Below are 13,461 nucleotides of genomic sequence, written 5' to 3' on the forward strand. Positions count from 1 at the left end.
AAAAAGAAAAAGGTCTTCCCAGTTTCTAGGCTCCCACAGAAGTTATCAAACCTAGCAACATAAGAAGCACTTGGGCAACTTGTTAGGCAATTTTTTTGGGTCAGACTTCCCCCAGGGATTTCAGTTCAAAGCTCTGGCACTGAGCTCAGGATTCTGCATTTGTGATTCTGATGCAAGTGCTTGGTGACCCCACTGAGTGACTCTGGTTTAGTAAATTCATAGATGGGCAGTGACCCAGGAGAAAGCTGAGGAAGGAACAGAAGAGTCTGCTACCCGCAACACTAAATATATATATACATATATATATTCATATATGTGTGTGCATGTATATATATGTATATATTCATATATATATGTGTGTGTGTGTATTTATTTATTTATTTATTTATTTATTTATTTATTTATTTATGACCCAGGGATCATATACTTAAGATCAGTCCTCTAGCTGCTTCCCATAAAGACACATATACTCTTAGAGAAGGCTTCTCCTCATCCCTTCCACAAGTATCCATTGAGAGGGACCTTTTCCATTTATTTTTCCATTCGAGGCTTTTCTTAACTGAACAGTTAACAGTGGTAGTGGAAAGGATGCTAGGTGTGTGGTTAAACCCCTGGCTGTGCTCCACCGGAAGTTTCTCTCTCTTCTAAGATGAATCTTCACCAGGTTTCTTCATTATCTTATTTGAAAGGATAAAGATTTTCAAACAAGTGGAACTGCAAAATGCATCCAGAAGACGGCAACAACCACAACATGGCTAGCTAACATTTCCGAAGCATTTACTACGTGCCATGCCCTAGGCTAAGTCTTTTATGTGTATCCTTTCAGTTATTCCTCAAAATAACCCTATGAGGTGTCTGATACCATTCTTGTTTTGTGAAGAGAAGATAGTCTTAGAGCAGTGAATAACTTGCCCAGGATTGCACGTCTAGAGCACGGCCGAGGTGGGAGAGACACCCAGATCACTGGTACCAATCCCAGCACGTGCTGGAAGCCTGATGGGGCACGGAGCATGGGTAGATGCAGAGATTCTGCAGTGTGCCAGCTGTTCCCTCCCACCTCATTTGCATGTAGTGTTCCTGATGCTGCTTCTGTGGTCAGTGAGACCGGGAGTGCGAAGTAAGCTTGTTTCATCTAAGGTTGAGTGGGATGGGAGAGAAGCCATGCTTTCCTTTCAAACCAGAAGTTTCTTGGAACACAGGGGAGAAAAGACCATGGCATCCGAAGAACAAAGGAATAAGAAAACCTGTCTTACTCAGGTTACATCGATGGGCTAGCCAACCAATCACACACACTGCAAATGACACTGAAGATGGGGTAGCCCTCACTTCCTTTTCCTTTCAGTCTTTCCTTACTCGTGAGTAAACAGAAGGCAGAGTTCTGGCAGAATGTGTGCACATCCAGAACTGAAATAAAGACAGGTGAGTTCATTTTGTGCACTGTTTCCACTTGTCTGGTACGAACAAAACATATGCATATAGGAGCCACGAAATACAACTTGTGTGAATTCAGTGATTCCACACACAAGTTAACTTATAGTTACACTTATACTGGCATTGCACAATATAAAAATTAATGGTAAAATGAATGCTCATCATTGAATATTTAAATTCTGTGTTACTTAGAATGACACGTTAAATGGCAAATTAAAAACACCAAGACATGTTGAGAGACTAAGCTATGAAAGCAAGGCAAATCTTCCTATTTAATATCTTTAATGACACCTTCCTCGTCTTTTGAACAAGGGGCCTTGCATGTTTCGTTAGCCCTGAGTCCAAGAATTCTGTAGCCAGCTCCAACTACAGACAAAAGACTAATGAGATTCATCGTGCCCCCAGATCCACGCTCACTTTGCTGAGAGCAAAGGCAAGCAGAGCAAGAGGTCTAACAGCCTCAGCTTTGTCACTTATTGAGTGTGTGACCGTGGCCAGTCTTTTAACCTCTCTGAACTTTAGATTCTTCATCTGTAAAATGGAGCTAAGACACCTCCCAGGATTTTACAAGGATTGAATGAGTTAATATATGTAAAGTGCCTAAAGCAATGCCTGGTACGCCATAATTACTGAAAACAATGTTAGATGCGGTCATGCCTGATAAGGTGTTGGGGAGATTTTAATAAAATAATCTAGGTCAAGTGCTTAGCACTATGTAGCATTTAGAATGTGCTCAGTAAATGTTACGTAAAATTGCATGGAAGCTGTAATACTGAAGTTCTTTGGATGAAAATGGAAGAAGCAATCCAATTAGTCCTCAAATTAAGGGCCTTAGTATAAGCCACTTGTATTTGAAGAAGGTACAGTTACATGAGCAAATCTGCCCTGAGCTTGTGCGCAGCAGAGCAGTTTTCTACAAGCTGATGTTCTAGTTGAAATGATCAGAATCTTCCCTTCTAGTCTTGACCTACGCCTGCTGTTTTCACCGGCAGTTGTAATTATATTAACTCTTGTGTGGTTTAGATTTTCTAAAATAATTTCTTAAAATTGCAGCAGGTATAGCTTGAAAGTGCCACACTCTTGCATTGGACGTGAGGGTGCATACCAACTCTGAAATGTTGTTTAACAAGGACAGCCTGGTCACTTGACTCAAGCTTGGGGAACCTCAGCTGAAAGGTCACCGGTTGCTGATGGCTTGACCTATTCCTATAGGGAATTACTGTATCCACCACCTTATAAAAAGTTAATGTTTTCTTTTGAACCTGGCTGAAAATCAAAAGCTTCACCTATTCCAAAAGAGTATTAGAGTGTTAACATCCCTATAAAAGTTACACTTATCTTAATGTGTTCCATTCTTTTTTTTTTTCTTTTGCGAGACTTGATTAAATGAAAAACTACTCTTTTTTTTTTTTTTTTTTTTTTCTGCCTTGAGATTAAGTGAAAGAGATTGACACCTGCTCTGAATAATGACCCGGAATAACAGTGCTGTGTCAGCACACTCCAAAATTTTAGTCATTTCCTCAAGATCAATGGTAAGTGGAAAGTAACGGTTTTACAATAATTAGGAGTGTTTTATATATACGGAAGGTTCATTTAGACTAAAACATTATTGATATCCCATAAATTGATATTGAGCGTCACCTCACATGAACTGATACTTCACATACCACCTCTTTTTATATCATCGTTAACCACATGTTTAACTCGTGTACCTGCTGACGTGGAAGGTTACTCTCGTCTCTTTAGGGGCATTCCTAAGTACCTTATTTAAATGATTCTTGAGAATTTCAGTAGCTTTTAAACCTAATTGATCAGTGGCTCCTCCTCATTCTTACATGATCTAGAATATTTAAAACCTGGAAAGTTACTCTCAGGCTCATTTGAACCATGGAAATGATCCACTGAAAGAGTCAGAAAACATAAAGCGTCCGTATTCCTCCCTCCATTCTCCTCCCCCAGCCTGACTATAAAATATTCTGTCTATAGCTTTCACAACAGTGCCCTTACTTGACGCTTAAAGAGAATGCAGTACAAACAGTACACTGGGACATTGTGCTGTTTGGAGGAAAAAAAAAAAAAAAAACACATCTATTTTCAAGACTGCCATGGCTATTTAATGCTATGCCAAAGTCTGAGAAGAAGGAAAGAACCCTATTATCTGTGTGCACCACCTCTGGTTCAAACCCATTATATATTTTATCTCGTTTAATCCTAACAACTCGGGGTGGAAGATGTTGTTACTCCTGTTTCATTGATGGGAATATTGAAGCTCAGAGAGGCTAAGTAATTTGACCAAGGTCACACAGTTAATAGATAGGGCAGCTGGGTTCCAAACCTAGTTCTGACCCCAGAATCCACTCCATCTCTCCTTTCACTGCCTCTGCATTAACATTTTATCATTTTGTTGAGCAGCCCACCCGTGTGTGTGTGTGTGTGTGTGTGTGTGTGTGTGTGTGTGTGTGCCATCTATATATAGACGGTCAAGCCATCTATATATATGTATATATAGAGGCAAAGGTCTCTGCTCTGTCTCTCAGTGATCATTTTGTTGGGAGTTGTATCCCTCTATAGTCCTGTGTTTGTGGAAGGAAGCAGTAGACCTATTAGATGATGAGCAGAGGACTGTGCCATAGCAAGATCTTGGCTGTGATTGGTAATCCAGGCATTCCGTAGCCCTGCTTGTGTTGGGAGGACTGTGGTCTGGAGCACAGCAGCTGCCCAGAGCACTTCCGGTCAGCGTATTACGAACATAGTTTTGACTTCAGCCTCACTGATAAGACAAATCAGCAGAGGCAGAGAAGGTGGAGGTTACTGGTATGTAGGCTGGAGGGATACTCAAAACACTGACTGAATTTGCCAGAAGAAGACAGATGCAAAGATACTTAAGACTGCTGGAATCCTATTTCTTTCTTTCATTGCAATAGTCATTCATCCATTTCCCTTTTATGGACTCAGATCCATGATGCTACATAAATATACGGTTTAAGTTAGGATAACACCTTGAGAAATACAACGGCTTGCTCTTCTCCATAGCCAGAGACCCTTTATGATCTCTCTTTCATTTTTTAATGGAAACATTTTTATTGTTTCTGCAGATTATAAAAGTAATACATGCTTGTAAAGACCCCAAGTAACAAAGAAGTGTTTAACACAGAAACTAAATTCCTCCTTATAATCCCATCCAGAGATACCCACTATTAAGTTTGAGGAAAAGCCTTCCGCAAATTATATTATACATCTAAACATAAAATGCATGAGTACAATCAAACTGTATATTCTGTTCCCAGACTGCCTTTTCTTTTCACTGCACGATTTGTAGTGGACCTCTGTCCATGGAAATACTGTAATTTGGCATCATCCTTTTTTATGGTTACATAAGATTCCATTGTTTGGGTTTAATCAAGTCACCAGAATGGATACTGACGTAGTTTCCAATTTGTTGCTTTTATAATCAGTACCACAGTGGACGTCTGTTCAGGTACTTGTACATACATATGTGAGTACTTTTCATAGAAATGGCACTGCAGGGTCACAGGCTATGCATGTCTTAAATGTTGTTACATTTAAGGGCTTGATAGCCCTCTCCCAAGGGACTGTCCAACCTGCAATACCCTGATCAATAGGGTGCATCTTTTAGAGCAATTAAAGTCTGACACGAGATATCAAAAAGATGAAAGTCTATCTTGTAGGCAAAACTGAAATTGGTGACTTCTATGAAGAGTTCTACAAATGGAGGACCGCACGACAAACGTAAGGGATATTAACCACAGAATTCACCTTCGTAAATCATCACGACCACAGCTAATCTTGATTATTCTGAATCAGTATGTCTGTCCCATGTATCTCATTCAATGAGGACAACGCTGTGAAGTGGCTAGTATCATTATTACCCTCCTCGTATACTCTACAGCTGAAGGAACAGAATTAAAGGTACAGTAACTCGCCAATATGGCTAGTAAGAAGCAGCACTGGAATTCTTACCTTCATTTTTTTTATCGTGGTAAATATATGTAACGTAAAATTCACCTTTTTAGCCATTTCGAAGTAACAATTTGGTAGCATTAAGTACTCCATACTGCTGTGTAATGATCACCACCCATTATGTATTCCAGAATGCTTTCACCATCTCAAACAGAAACTCTGTACCCACTAAGCAGTAACTCCACATTTCCTCTCCCGCTGGAACTGAGATTTGAGCTCATGAAGCCTGAGGTTAAAGCTCAAGAGTTAAATTTCAGGATCTACTGCTTTGAATGGCTCTCCCATTTTCTCTTTCATTGTGCATCCGAATTAAAGTCAGGTCTTAGTGCTTTCTTTTCATGAGTAGGGCCTTGTGTGGTACAGGAAGAGCAGCCATAGAATACTTCCAGAATAATGGGAGATTTTGTGGCAAAGGTGGGACTGTCAGGGCACCAGTCAAGCCTTAGCATTGCTGACTTACCATTCCTGAACTTGCCTGTGGTAGTTCTAATTGTTAAACATGAAGGCCAAGGTATTGTGTTAGGCTGATGAATCAGTTTGTTTGTTTGTTTGTTTTTTGAAGCAGAAACCATTTTTATCCTGATTCACTAATCCAAACGGACTGACCAAGGGGCAGCTGTGGCATGTATGGATCGCCTCAATGCAAATCTTCAATATCCCCCAGTCTAGAAGAAGAGGGAGACGCTGTATCCTCTAGGGGCTGGCTCTAACCCAAGAGACCCAGACAGATGGGATCCTTACGTCTCCTTATCTTTTTATGTTGATCCCACCCTATCCTAAATTTTGCTTTCCCAAATACAGCCTTCTGGAATACAGCTGCCATCACTCATTCAGTTGTCAGGGGGTGAATGGCTGCCTTTTTGGAGGAATACCACTCTGTAAATCAGCCACCAGGTGCTGTTTATCCCACTGATGGATGTCACACATCCACACATATGGGACCTAAACCAGAGCTATGGATTTTTTTTCCAATCCACATATTGGATTTTTTTTCTCTGTATTTTAAACTTATTACACTGCTGTTTTAGAATAAATTCTTCTTGAGAAATCAGGTTCCACATATCATTTAACACTCCAATCCAAGGTACGACAACAAAACACCTTAAGAAAATGTCTGTGTATTTTCAGGGTGTTTAAAATGTATTATAAAGTCATCTGTCTTAATAGAAAGAGACCTAGATTTTTTCTTCTTTTTATACTCACAGACAAGTGAAGTGAATAAAGGCTTAGCAATCCAGAATATAAAGAGGACAAGGGGGAAAGCAGCCAAAGGAGACAGATACAGACCAAGAGAGGGACAATGCAGACGAATACAGAAGTTACAGTTTCTTCATTCTTACAGTTACCTGGTATTCTTCAACTTGCCAAAAAGAAAAAGAAGTAATAGCATCCAAGAGTTATGGTCCTGTCCTAAAACAAAAAGAAATTGCAATTAAAATGATTAAACTAAGTAAAACAGACACGGGAAACATATAGAAAAAAAATATATTTCCTGTGCACTAAGCCTCTGATCCCATTAAATACTTAAATAATATCTTCCTGACATCATGACTGTGGAAATAACATGTTACTCTCATATTTATGACATCAAGAGATTATATTACTAGTCTATGAAAATATATGGTTAATTTGTAATTTTTAAATGACACTGATATAAATTAGTATATGTTATAGAATTAGATACATATGCTATACCAGCCAGTTTTATATTTTGTTATCAACATCCCCAACATGTTGACAAAACAAAAGAAAACAAAATGTATCTTTGGACAATAAAAGCATATCTGCCCCACATCCAAAAAGAAGGGAAAGTGTATATGTATGTATGTATGTGTGTGTGTGTGCACGCGCGTGTGTGTGGAGGGGTGTATATATAAATATATAAATATATATATATTCCAATATATAAAAATATAAGTATATAAATATATATATATATATATATATATATATATATATATATATATATATTCCCATTCTCCCACGTTCTTCTTTCTAGAGCTTTATCTAACTCTTTCTTGGGCACAGTGCCATAGATGTATAAGCCTTTGTATCTTCTGATTAAAAGAAAATAAGTGTAGAATCATGTATGCTACAGTCTGCAGCCAAGAGCCCATGTCTATAATCCATCATTAAAATGTGACAGTATATGGCTGCAAAGAAAGAACATCTCAGTTGTCATGCTCATTTGCAAATGTTTCAGGGGCTGGAGATTGTTTGGCAATCCTGCTGTTTCTAGGTTATTTGTGGAATAACCGGTTTAATTGAGCTGATGATTGCCTTGTGCCTGCACTGCACTTCTGACTTAGATCTTTATTTTCTGCAGTTGGCACCGATTTGGGCTACGTGGCAAGGGAACAGCATGCATTCAGCAAGCCCAAATTCCAGAGTTCCAGCCCACCCCTTTGCCCTTGCCAATCTGATTTCTGAGGAATTTGCCTAGAGTTGCTACAGGAAAAAAAAAATGGGGAAGGTACTCTTTGCCCTCCTTTCAGACCATTTCACAGAATACCTCCTTTGGCTTAAGATTCTTAGCCCCATTAGGGAAAAGGCATTTTATGCTTTTATCAAAGTGGAGACCTGTTTAGGATGTTCTCTGTAATTGGAGTACACCCCACGACATGTAGTACACAATGCAGACCAACCTGTTACAACCTGGAGAATAGTGCAAGTCAGATACTTGCTACCCAACAGGGCCAGTCGGAAAAAGAAAAGGGTGGGGGGAACCTGGGTTAACACCAACCTTGTCCTGACATGCACCAAGGCTATAGCATGAAGGAAAATTGAAAACAGAAACATCAGGAAGATCACTGAGAAGGCAGGGTCTTTCTTTCTTCCTTTACTTTGTTCCTAACAAATGTTCATCCTCAACCACTCTAAATCATATCGCTTGAATGAAGCTTGTGTAAAAGGGAAGTTCATATTGCAAAGCCAGTGTGGAGAGAAACTGCCCTTGACCACTAATGGAAATGGCTATATCCTGCTTTGGAATGGGCTTGTTCCCCTCGAGAGTAGGTAAGTACCCCAAGCTAGTTGAATCTTAGAATCTAAGAGTATGATGAAATTAACAGGCGGCATTTAAAAGAGTTTTCATCTTCCATGAGAACAGCCTAACATAGGTCTTTTTCCAATGAAAATTTAGATAACATTCTCAGGCATATAGTGAATCTCATCTAAAAACCTCCAAATGGTTTCCCCCTAAAACCTCTACAGGAAGTAACAATAGTTCTTTTCCTCTTTCAGGGAAGAGAAATAAGCCGTATTCTTTCAAAGTAGGGTGGAAGATAATTTTGATGAAGACTTCCAAATTTATAAAAGTCACTCCAACTCAATTTGAGAAACTTAACAGAGGACCATGGGAGAAGGGAAGGGGGAAAAATAGTTTCAAACAGAGAGGGAGGCCAACCCTAAGAGACTCTTAAATAGAGAGAACAAACTGAGGGTGGATGGGGGGTGCATAGCAGAGGGGAAAATGGGGGATGGGCATGGAGGAGGGCACTTGTTGGGATGAGCACTGGGTGTTGTATGTAAGCAATGAACCACGGGAATCTACTCCTGAAGCCAAGAGCACACTGTATACACTGTATGTTAGCTACCTTGACAATAAGTTACATTTAAAAAAAAAAGAAAAAGTCACTCCAATTCAAAGAAGGCGTAAGACCGACAGATGTGCTAAAGCAAAATAGGAAAGTATGGTACAATCTCTTTACTCTTCCTTTACAAAAATAAACAGAAATGCAAGGGTTAGAAGACGAATTTGCAAACAGGCTTCTTTTCACGACAAAGTTTTAAGCAACATTGTTCTATCCTGGGTGACATCAAATCAGATCCAACGCTCAACAGGAACGCCGTTATCACTGAATTATGGTGGGCCCAGAGTCAAATGTGGGTGAAGTTTGTGCCGAATGCTGAAAAATGCGGGATTTTCTCTTAATATGAATTATATGAGAATAAAGCAGGGGCATCTAAAGAACACTTGGCTCTCCACAGGACTAGGTTACTTATGTTAAGGATGAATTTCTCTGAAATAAATAGAGCTACTCAGCTTTCTTTTGATTAATGTTAGCATGGTATATCTTTCAACATCTCTTTACTTTTAATCTACATGTGTCTTTGCATTTAAAGTACATTTCTTGTAGACAACATATGGATGGGTCTTGTCTCTTTTATCCACTCTGACAGTCTCTTTTTTAATTGGTATATCTAGACCGTTCACATTTTAAAGTGAGTATTCAAGGGAGTGCCTGGCTGGCTCAGTTGGTAAAGCACGTGACTCTTGATTTCAAGATCATGATTTCAAGCCCCACACTGGGCATGGAGCCTACTTAAAATATATATATATATAATTTAAAAATTAAAAATAAAGTGATTATTGACATAGCTGGGTTTATATCTACAATATTTGTAAATATGTCATATTTGTTGCCCTTGTTCTTTGGGTTTTTTTTTTCTTTTGTCGTCTTTTCTTTTTCTGACTTCCTGCTTTTAATTGCCATTTTATACAATTTCATTTCTTTCCCCTTAAGACATCAATTATACTTCTTTTTAAAATAGTTCACTGCTCTCCCTAGAATTTATAATATACATTTGCATCTTAATCCAGGCCTGCTTCTACACCATGTCACAGGTAATCCAGGTACATTATAACAGAGAATTCCCAAGTTTTCCCTCTCATCCCTTATAACTTTGCTTTCCTTTCTCTTATTCATAAACTATCAGCGCCCAATACATTATTGCTATTATTAATCTGAACAAACTGTTTTCTGTTAGATAGTTGTTGATTTTCAGCTGTGAGAATGGGATTGATGACTTCTAAACTCTTTACATATTGGACTGGGAACCCCCCCCCCTAAAGTCAACCTTAATTTACATCACAGTGAGACCAGGAGAGATCAGAGAAAGGCTAATTAAGATCTAGCAGAAACTGTAATGAGACCAGAATCCATAATCAATCATCAGAATATCAAAGTAACCAAGAAAAGTTGAAATAAATGGGGAGATGGGTGGAAATGTAGCAGAGAGAAGGGACTAGGAAGAAAGATGTTTGAAAATCTAAAGCTTTAAGCGTGTTGCTTTCTTTGCGAGACACAGAGTCTGAGGAAACGTTTCTGAGAAGTGAGTCAGGTCCAATAGAAATATCTAATGTTTCTTTGCTAAAAAGCATCACTACTTTGTGGACTGAGAAAGATGGCTATACTTAAAAAGGACAAATGTGGGGCGCCTGGGTGGCTCAGTCGGTTGAGCATCCGACTTCGGCTCAGGTCATGATCTCACAGTCTGTGGGTTCGAGCCCCGCGTCAGGCTCTGTGCTGACAGCTCAGAGCCTGGAGCCTGTTTCCAATCCTGTGTCTACCTCTCTCTCTGCCCCTCCCCCAGTCTCACTTTGTCTCACTCTGTCTCTCAAAAATAAATAAATATTTTTAAAAAATTAAAAAAAAAAAAAAGGACAATGAGTAAACAGAGAGGCAGCATTAAGCCTGAACTCACTAATGCTGGAAGTGGGTCACAAGACAGACAAGGTCTGAATTATGGGACTGAGGTGTCATCTGTACCTGGAAGATCCCTTCATTCTCCCAGCCTCCTTCCCCACACCTTTGAAAACAAGGATTTGACTAGATAAACTACAAGATCATTCTGTTCTGAATTCCTAAGATTCAATGTCAGGTACGTCTGTGACAGAAATATTGATCTATCATTGGTCAAGAGCAGGAATGAACTGGAAAGACACAAGGGTAAAAGCCTACAAGAGAAATACTGTATAACCCATGAGGTGCAGTCCCACATAATCCTGGGCTGCTAGAGCAAAGTCATAGATGTAGAGACACTTAGGGTGAGCCAAAAGAGGGAGCACTGAGGGCCACTGACCGCCCATCAGAACTGGAGCAGATCTCATACCTCAGTGAAACTTATGGTGGCATGGAGTCTTTGTGGAAGCAATTCTCCCACGGCCAGTTAATCTGATTTCATTTATTTCATGTTTTAGCTATATGGGAAAGCATGAAAATATTTTAAGCATACGTTTTATTTGCTCATATAACTGTTTTCCAAAAAGATTCATTCTACAGCATGTAATAGCCTATTAGTAATGACAAATGAAATCCAATTAAGATCAGGGAAAGAAAGAGAGAGAAAAATGAAAAACATCTGTCGAGTGCTTATGTGCCAGGCACGGTGCTAGGTGATTCAGATGGGTCATTTAGTCCTTATATCACCCTTTATGAGATGTATGATAACACACTTCTTACACATAAGGACAATTTCTAATTCTCAAGAATATATATATAAGTTGCTGAAATATTTACATGGGCTGAAGACCATACCAATACATATGGAGGAAAAATGTTTTTGATAAAATTATGACAGAATACTAAATTTTAAATAGTACATACAAATATAATCGTTTCATCCTATGAGTAATTTTTAACTGAAAAAAATTAACAGCTGATGCATTAAGGTGATATGTGAGGCTGAATGGATTGTTTTCTCTATTCTAAAAACAAAATCTAAAAAAGTTATCAACAAAGACTTTCAAAAATTCAATCAACAATAAAATAAACATAGCAGGAGATCTGTAAGACATATTATATTCAACCCATCTTTCAAAGAGTTAAAAATGTGTAAGGAAAGTCTAACTTTAAGTCCAAATCATAAACTTGACTTGAACTCTGTTGTCAATTGCAGGGAAAGCATTCCAGACTCTAAGAAACTGTTTGATTTTTTTTTTTTCTTCCTAGCATCAAGAAAAAGCTGGAAGGCTTATAGGGCCCGTGGCATGTAAATTGTAGCCATCAGGAGAAAAACTCCCTGTACTAACAAGTGATGCTTTCAAGGTCATTTTCTTTCCGTCCTTTACAATGCTGCCACACCGACAGGGTAAAAGATGGGACAGAGAATTCTTCTAGTTTGAAATCAACCAAATGATGCAGAGGAAAAAGAAGCGCTTTGCCAAAACCTCAAGATTAAAAGTAATAAGAGAGATGTCTGTCAGCATCTAGAAGAGTTGTGCAAACAATAGATGCAAGACAGAGCTTCGAAAAGGAAAATATTGTTTTTAGTGCCACTTTTGGAGAGTGATCGGTAATGTATTTCATTTCTGGCTTAATCAGGTTATTAACAGTTTTCTTACAGAAAAGAGCAAAGTAATATTTTCGGTGAAGGTCTGTCGATAAGCATTAGTGTGGCAAAGAATTGTGTGCCTTTTTATGAACAGTCTACACAGTAGAATAAAACACTATCTACATGAGCTTTCACACAGCACAGCAATTAATTAACTTATCTCTGTGAACACTGTTCTCACTGAAACTTATTAAAAGTCTGATTCATCCCCAAAGCCCCAGGCAATCATCAATTGCTTCATAATAATACAAAAGAAAAATAAGCTTTGGTTATGTTCTCATTTAATATCCTAAGAAGATCCTCTTTGCCCTCTGTCTTTGTTTGAAAATATCTCTATTAAGAGGTTGTTTTTTTTTTTTTTTTTTTTACCTTAAACCCTCCCACTTGACATGAAATATGTTATGGCAGGGAACTGTGGGAGTAAATTACAGAGCCTCCAGGATACCAGATTAAGAGGAGAAGCTGGACTTTCTCAAAGACACACAAATCATTCAACATGCAGCACAACAGGGCACGCAGTGTGTTATCGATGCTGAGTTCCAAGCACCATTGTTAATACAGACCAGAAGAGGAATTGTTCATTAAGTAATAAAAGGGGGGAGGGGAGGGAACACTCAGACTTCAGCGTTCAAGAAGCCAGCAGTGGAGGCACGCTGGTTTCACAAGTATTAAACAGCTTAAGAATTATTAGTCTGTTTAGGATTTTGGTTTCATTCAGCTCTCCCAAATATCAACCTAATGACTTCTCAGCAGCGACTACAGTTTATGAACCGTGTATTTTTTAAATGTTTGCTATAGTTGACAATATCAATAGCGCCCTCTACAGTAAGTTTCAAGCCCACAACTTCAGTTTTCTTCAGTTTTAAGGGAAGTAGTAATAAGTAGGGTGAACACTATCTGACACAGGTGAAAAATGGAATGAAATTGAGAAAA

The 13,461-nt window shown here is 38.7% G+C and overlaps 1 long non-coding RNA gene across 1 annotated transcript; it reads left to right on the forward strand.

Annotated features, from left to right (window-relative positions):
• The first annotated feature begins 441 nt into the window (after positions 1-441).
• Positions 442-8,718, forward strand: LOC147583165 (uncharacterized). The gene is made up of 3 exons (XR_015245979.1): positions 442-1,419; positions 2,864-2,963; positions 8,656-8,718. It is a non-coding gene; the product is annotated as an uncharacterized LOC147583165 (long non-coding RNA).
• The last annotated feature ends 4,743 nt before the right edge of the window (positions 8,719-13,461 follow it).

Source organism: Puma concolor, chromosome A2 (assembly GCF_028749965.1).
Source record: "Puma concolor isolate L17-30 chromosome A2, mPumCon1.1.hap2, whole genome shotgun sequence".
In the NCBI taxonomy this organism is placed as follows: domain Eukaryota; kingdom Metazoa; phylum Chordata; class Mammalia; order Carnivora; family Felidae; genus Puma; species Puma concolor.